Source organism: Pongo pygmaeus, chromosome Y, assembly GCF_028885625.2.
Source record: "Pongo pygmaeus isolate AG05252 chromosome Y, NHGRI_mPonPyg2-v2.0_pri, whole genome shotgun sequence".
In the NCBI taxonomy this organism is placed as follows: Eukaryota; Metazoa; Chordata; class Mammalia; order Primates; family Hominidae; genus Pongo; species Pongo pygmaeus.
In genome coordinates, this window is record NC_072397.2 from 41934617 (window position 1) to 41942549 (window position 7933).

General features: G+C 41.7%; 1 pseudogene; it reads right to left on the bottom strand.

The window, feature by feature from the left end:
- Nucleotides 1-880: 880 nt before the first annotated feature.
- LOC129025798 (adenylate kinase isoenzyme 6-like) lies at nt 881-7186 on the bottom strand (annotated as a pseudogene).
- Between the last annotated feature and the right edge of the window lie 747 nt (nt 7187-7933).

Consider the following 7933-nt stretch of genomic DNA (forward strand, 5'->3'; position numbering starts at 1 on the left):
TGTATAATTCATTTATGTTTGTTTTTAGAGTCTAAGGTCTCACTATGTTGCCTAGGCTGTTCTTGAACTCCTGCCTTAAGCAATTCTCCACCTCAGCCACCCCAGCTGCTGGGATTACAAGCATAAGCCACCATATCCAGTTCTGATTATACACTTCAAAATTGTAAATTGGATTGTATGATATGTATATCTCAGCTAAAAAAAAAAGGGGGCAGTTCTGTACTGATATGATATAAACTCCAAATATATTAAGTAAAAAAAGAGAGGTACAGAATAGTGTGTGCAATATACTATTATGTTCTAAAAAAATTGTACACCCGTATATATACACTGTGCAGACATAAAACCTCTTAAAAGATATACTGGAAACCAGTAACATTATTTCCTAAAGTAAAGGATCCTGGATTGCCTGTGGATATTGTGTTCTGGAAGGGAAACCTAACTTTTCAACATGCTCTTTTGTACCTTTTAAATTTTCTATAGGGTACAACACTTCCCTTATTTTCTACTTTCTAGAAAGAAAAAAGGAATACTTTGATGCTTTCTCTTTAGTCTTTAGTTTATTTTAAGAGATCATCTACATTTTTTTCTGTAATAAACTTAAAACATATCCACCCATTTTGTCAGATTTATTTATTCCTTAGCAATTTGTTTTAAAATTACAGTTTTTGTCTCAATCCTTAATTATACTATATTCATTATATTTCAGATGTATAGGTTTCTCATGGAGAAAAAGATACACAGGCATAAACCTCTATACTATCCACCTGCTAGTCCTGCAACATGATTTTAATAAAGTGTTACTGATACTTGAACAATTTCTATGATGTCAGCAGAGTAATATCAACAAGAATGATTGTAAGGTAGCTGGTCCTATAAGTCAAGAGTTGTGGTATTTGATCCACTGTTCAATCCATTTCTAGATCTAATCTATATTATTTTCTTATTTATTTATGTATTTATGTATGTATGTATATATATATTTATTTATTTTTGTTTATTTTGAGACGGAGTCTCGCTCTGTCGCCCAGGCTGGAGTGCAGTGGTGCGATCTCAGCTCACTGTAAGCTATGCATCCCAGGTTCACGCCATTCTCCTGCCTCAGCCTCCTGGGAAGATAGGACTACAGGCACACACCAACATGCCCCAGCTAATTGTTTTTTTTTTTTTTTGTATTTTTAATAGAGATGGGGTTACACTGTGTTAGCCAGGATAGTCTTGATCTCTTGACCTCGTGATCCACCCACCTTGGCCTCCCAAACTCTCAGGATTACAGGCGTGAGCCACTGCGCCCAGCCAATCTGATCTACATTATTTTCTAGCTCTTCCCGTATATTGCTGGGCAACTGATGCATGATTTCTTCCTTGTGGGATATTGTGGCTTCTTTATAAAGAACTTGAATAATCTCACAATGAGTATTGTCTGTTAGAGTCTTCTCATTATAACCCCTTGTTTCAAGTCTTTCGTACAATACATTGGTATCTGTCCTCAGCACAAAAACTATGTGAAACCAGCGTTTAAGGAAGAAATCAAAACCGTGGTAATCAAAAATAACTCCACCTTCTCTCATTTGGTTATCTAACTCATCAAGTACTCTGTCTTCATCTAAAATGGGACAGTCATACTCTTCATCATAGACATCATACAATTGCTCTTCTCAAGATAAATCACCCACATCAATGTATTTCAGTCCTGATACTGATGCAAGTTCTTTGCCTAGTGTGGTTCTTCCAACCCCTGGTGTACCGGTGAGTAGGAAGTTCACAAGCAATGACAGCTTGCCACGACGTCTCCGAGTGCCTTGCTCACATGTCTTTGCACTACTGTTCTTGGAATTTCTAAACCAAATCCCAATGCCTCCACTACTCCCTTCACATACCTTTGACTTGAGACACCACACATTTATTTAAAAATTGCATAACATAGAGGTCTCCAGAAATGCGCATAGATTTCCCCAGATTCCCAAAACTAATGAAAACTAGTCAGACCATGTAGGTTCTTACAAATTCTGAAAGGACTTTGGTTTTCAGTGTGAATGCACTGGAAGATTCTGGGAGGGAGAAAAGAAGCCATAGAAGATTGAAGAGCGTAGTAAGCATGCGACAGGAACATGTTTCTCTGTGACAGCAAGAAAAATAAAATTAGGCTTTTTTAAAACAATTTCCATTGGAACAGAGGTGACCAAACCATATTTAAACTCTGGCTTTCTCTAAGACCTTTGGACCTCTCCCATGTGTTACATGCTCATTTATTTTCACCTTGCTTTGTACATGGCTATTGCCTCCTCTCTTTCCACACTGCAGGAATTTTGCTACAGACTATCCACCAGAGATATTTTTTTCCTTCCCCACAATAGTAATTGGGCTCACCATAAAAAGCCTAACTCCCAGCATCTTCCTCAGGACAGAATTAAAGCTGTAGTGTATGTGTCGAAATGTCTGTCCTTTTGAGAAGTTGCCTAATGAATAGATTATTTCCTGACATGGAATGCTGAAGGACATGATGGAGTCATACAGGTGAGAGTTGTGTCTGATGAGAAGAAAGAAAATTGCAGCACTAGAGAAACTGCAATACCACAGACAGTCAACTGGGAAATAAAATAGGTAATCAATCTAAAAACAATGGAAAAATTTCTCTTTAACTGAGAAATACACACAGATCCAGAGAAGACATATCTGAGAATGCATCTGTGAAGCAGATGCATAGCCTGTTTGATTTCTGTCAATATCACCCTTTACTAAGCCAGTTTTTTTTTTTTTTTTGAGAAATAGTTTTGCTTTGTCCCCCAGGCTGGAGTGCAGTGGAGCAATCTCAGCTCACTGCAACCTCCGTCTCCCAGGTTCAAGCAATTCTCTTGTCTCAGTCTCCTGAGTGGCTGGGACGAGAGGTGCACACCACAATGCCCAGCTAATTTTTTTTTATTTTCAGTAGAGACAGGTTTTGCTATGTTAGCCAGGCTGGTCTCAAACTTCTGGCCTCCAGTAATCTGCCCATCTCGGCCTCCCAAAGTGCTGGGATTACAGGCATGAGCTACCGTGCCCTGTCATGCCAGCCTTTAAATGCTAGATTTGATGGATGTTGTATAATTTTCCAGATCTTATAAAAAATTACAAGGCATATGGAGAAGGTGTAAAATACACTTCACTGGAAGAAACAGAATAAATATCCAGAAGTTGAATCTTAAGAAATGAAGATTTTTTCATACCTGATAAAGAATTAAAAATAATTAAACATTCTCAGTGAACAAAGATAAAACAAAAATAAACAATTGAATAACATTTAAAAATAATAAATGAATAAAATGTGATATCAACAAAGAGATTAAACCTTTTTCTAAAAACCCAACAGAAATTGTGGCATTGAGGGATCCAATAACTGGCATTTACAAATTCACTACAGAGACACAATAGCAAACAATGGAGCAGAAAAAGAATCAGAAAATTAAACATACATTATTCACAAATATTTAGGCCTGGAAATCAATTTTTGAAAAAAAATAGAAAAGTAAGTGTGAAATATGAGACTTACTGGACATCATCAAGTAAACCAATATATTTAGAGAAAGAGTCTTATAAAAAGAACATACAAAGAAAATGACATAAATGTTATTTGGGAGAAAAAGAGGGCATGCTGAGAAACTTATACATTGCATTGATGAAACAAAAAGTACTAATAACCAAGAATAATTGATCTGGAAAAAACTGTACTTCAAAAATTAGAAAAATAAAGCCTTTCTAACTTTAAAATAAAAAATCTAAGGTTGCTTACTACTAGAATGACCCTAGAAAAAAATGCAAATGAGAGTCAATTATGTTGAAACATTAAATGATGCTGGACAGCATCATAAAACCATATGAAAATATAAAGCTCTCTGTTAAATATAAATACATACAAAGATATAAAATTTGCTATTGTAATAATAATTCTGCATAAAATTCTTAAATCTCTGGAAAATACACACAATATATAGAGATATAATTTGTAACATTAGTAAGAGAGTGGGGGAAGTAAAAATGAATATATTTTGTAAGCTGTTAACTTGAAGTTGAAGGCAAAAGCTGTTTGCCCTGGGGACCTTAGCACTGGGCAAGGGATGAGGCAAAGTTACCATTTTGTATCCCTTAGTTCTTCCATCTCCCCCTACTCTGCATAGGGATTTTTCTTGGTCTGCAGGGATAGTCAGTGTGACCAGGCTCTGTTCTACACACAGAGACAGGTGTAGGTAGGCATGACAAATATAGAGGCGGCCTGGGATTCTAAAAAGAATTAAATATTCAAAAAGTGGAAAATTGAGAATTTTGGGCATGATTCTCTGGGCTTTGGGTTGGGGAAACGGTAAGTCCTTGCTTCCAGCCATGCAGTTTCTCATCATAGTTGTTGGGGCCTTCTCCCCGTAGGTGTCCCTTAAGGAGTTGTTGCAGGAGATTTAGCCAGTGCTGATGGTCCATGAAGAAATGTGTTACTGCCCCTGCGTCTCACTGCACCTGGACAGCAACACGCCAAACAGCTTCCCTGGGCTGCAAAACAGTGAGGAGCTGCAGGGGGCTCAGGGCTGTGTATGAGGGAAAGCTGGTTTCAAAGTTGGGTAGACTGTCTTGGGGAGGGACCCCAAAAGAAGGGCCAGGCAGCACTTCCCTACTCCTCGGAGATCTTTGTGTCACAGATAAGAATGTGCATGTAGGATTGGACCACAGGCTTCCTTCTCTAGCCTGTCACACCAACACCTTATAACTTCACAGCCCACAAGTTAAAGAACTGACTTTTGATTCTAAAATATCAGGCAGTACAAAGCCAGGCTTGATATCAGCCCAATCAAACTCTTTAAAGCTAAATGATGTCTTGGAAAAAAAAAAAAAAAACTTAAAAAGATTCACAGTGTTTGAGTGGGGAAATCTTCCCAGTGCAGCACCAACTGCTGTGTTGAGATTCACCTGGTTGTAAAGCAAAATCTCTCATGTACTCATGTTCCCTGGGAAAAAGCCACTCATGTTCTCAGGGTCTACCTGCTTGCTAAGAGCAATTATGGAAAAGATTTGTAGCTCAATGGTGCCCATAGTTGATCACAGAACCTTTCCTCTTTCCCAAAACAGCCACCATTAACATTCAATGAGACACACACTGGAAGATGGTCCTGAAGTTGGAGACCCTGGGGAGTCCTCAGCACACCCCTGCATGAGGGCTGCCCAAAAAGGCAGCTGTAAATGCTCCATCTTCCCAAGACACTAGTGCAAAAAAAGCAGTTAGCCTTGTCGGCTCCCCAAGAACCATGTGTGCTTCAGAGGCATTTGGCAGAAAATTCTTCATAAGAAAGGATCTCTGCCCACTAGCAGACAGGAGTGTGTGTTTGTGTGAGTGTGTATGTGTTGAAATTATGAACCTTTTGTGTTCATTATGGAATTTGAAAATAGAAACCTAAAGTTGAAAATTAAAATCACCCATGAAAGCATCTTGCAAACTATTTTCTGTTCTAAATGTGATGTTTTAGGGTACAGGGCCCTCGTAACATCCTACTTCCCTCTCCCTGAAAGAGCTGCACACACTATTCAAGGCCTGCTTCCACATGAACCACATCCAAGAGCAGCTTAAGAGCCTTGACCCATCTGCCACCTTCAGCAGGGCTGACTAAAGCTGCTTGTTCTTCTCGAACATCTTCTCCAATGACCTGAGAGGTGGGAGAGACATTGGGGCCAGGATTGAAAAGAGGGAAGGGGAGCATGGAGATCAGAGGCTGAGGACCAGGTTTTCTCACATGGAGGGGTCTGGCCTAGAGGCCCTCAAACCAGGGTCAAATTTAGGTGGAGACAACTGGCCTTGGGTGGCCTTTTGCTGACCACCAGCCTCGAGTCCCTTAAACAGTAGAAAGTGAAAGAATGGCTTGGAGATGAGCCTCATTGACTGTGTGCCACCTAAGTACATCTTGCCAGGGACCCAGGAGGGACCATGGTGTCTCCAGAGCCATGACTGGAAGGTGGAACTCACAAAGGGAGCAAAGAAGAGGGTCCTCAGTGAGATGAAGAGCTTATTTTTACTTTACCACTCCTGAAGCGCTTTCAGTGCCTAAAAATGCCTAGCATGAACAGCTGGAAACCACTTCCTGGAAACTGCAAGATGCAAGAGGCCTTCATGTACCTCTTTGTAATTACAGACAAGGACAAGAAGGGCCCCATCACTGCATCCTCATGGGGCTTTTACTGGATCCAGTAAGTCTCTGCCGGCTTCCCAAAGACTCCTGGGATGTCACTTCTTCTGGGTCTGTGAACAGACAACTAGGGCACTTCCTCAGTGCCCACTTCCTCCTTGTAGGCCTACAGCCTATTGCTCACCAGCCCTTGCTTCCTAAGCCATTCCTCACTGGAGCTGCTCGAGTACCACAGTCTGAACTTCACAAAACTCTTTGTCATACCATGAAAGAAAAAGTAGGGCTGCCGGGCATGGTGGCTCATGCCTGTAATCCCAACACTTTGGAAGGCCAAGGCGGGCAGATCACGAGGTCAGGAGTTTGAGACCAGTCTGGCCAATGTGGTGAAACTCCATCTCTACTAAAAATTCAAAAATTAGCTGGGCGTGGTGATGCATGCCTGTAGTCCCAGCTGCTTGGAGGCTGAGGCAGGAGAATTCCTTGAACCCAGGAGGGGAAGGTTGCAGTGAGCTGAGATCACGTTGATTCACTCCAGTCCAGGTGACAGAATGAGACTTCTTCTCAAAAAGTAATAAAATAAAATAAAATAAAATAAAATAAAATAAAATAAAACAATACAATACAATACAATACAATGCAATAAAATAGAAAATAAAATGTAATGTCACTGTTTCATCTCCCCCTGACTTGTGTCATGTTACAGGAGCTTATGGGATGAACCAGCTGGCCAAATCTCAAGAGCTTCTGCCCAAACAATCTGCCCCCACTGCTTGAGTCCCCTCTAGGGAGCTGACAGTGTGACAGGGGGTATCCATGGGAGTGGAGGCCATTTGCTTCTATCTGACCTCAGGGCAGATTCTCAGGGCAAGAAGATCCTAGAGCAGATGGAAGTCTCAGAGAAGAAGCCTATGGCAGGGTTCTGGGCTCACTGGTCTGTGTATCTCCCTCTCCCCTGCTTGTCATGATGTCCAGCACCACACACTCACCCAGGTCACTGCTCCATTCCAGGTGTGCAGCTGGATGGCTCCCCAGGCAGAGGATGCCATGGACTGTATGCATACAGAGAATGCCTACAACTTGAGGCTGTACTATGAGGAGAACATTCCTGAACAGGGTCATGCAGACTGGTCCTGGCCTCAGTGGGAACCCCCTTCCTCCTGGGTACTAGACAGAATTTTGTGCACTTTCCTGAAGGCTCCATGCTGGGTCTGTTCATTTGGAAGTTTGAGGCTGTCCATAGGGAGGTAACAAAAGAGACTTCTCCTCCATCTGGAAAAAAAAAAAAAAAGAAGAATGAAAGAAAAAGGATGCTTCTCAGAGCACGTTGTGGGGCACAGGCTGAGACCTTGCCTCCCTCCCTGGTCCTTCTATGGTCCCAGGACTGAAACAGTGAGCTGAAGACAATGAAGGAACTGCTCTGCAAGAACTGGCCTGAGTGGCTGCTTCAGGAATGAACCACAGTCAAAGTGCCTACAGCCCGTAGTGACTGATTGGCAGCCTCAGGCCCACCTACCATCTGCAGGCAGGTTTTCTTGCTGACAGAGTGAAAGCAAGGAAGGCAGGAAGGAGCCCAGCCCTCTCAGTCACTCTGAAGGCTGTCTGGGGTTCCCTGCAAGGCCTTCTAGACTTCTGCTTCTTGGCAGACCACACAAGCATCTTTTTCTGGTCTTCGAGACTTTGATTATCTGGAAGGAGAAGGTCCTACTTTTCACTAGGCTAAGAGGCCAGGGCCATCCAGCTCTCCCTTTTCAGTAAAAACCTATGGGCTCTCACCTGGGCACACATTGCCCAAC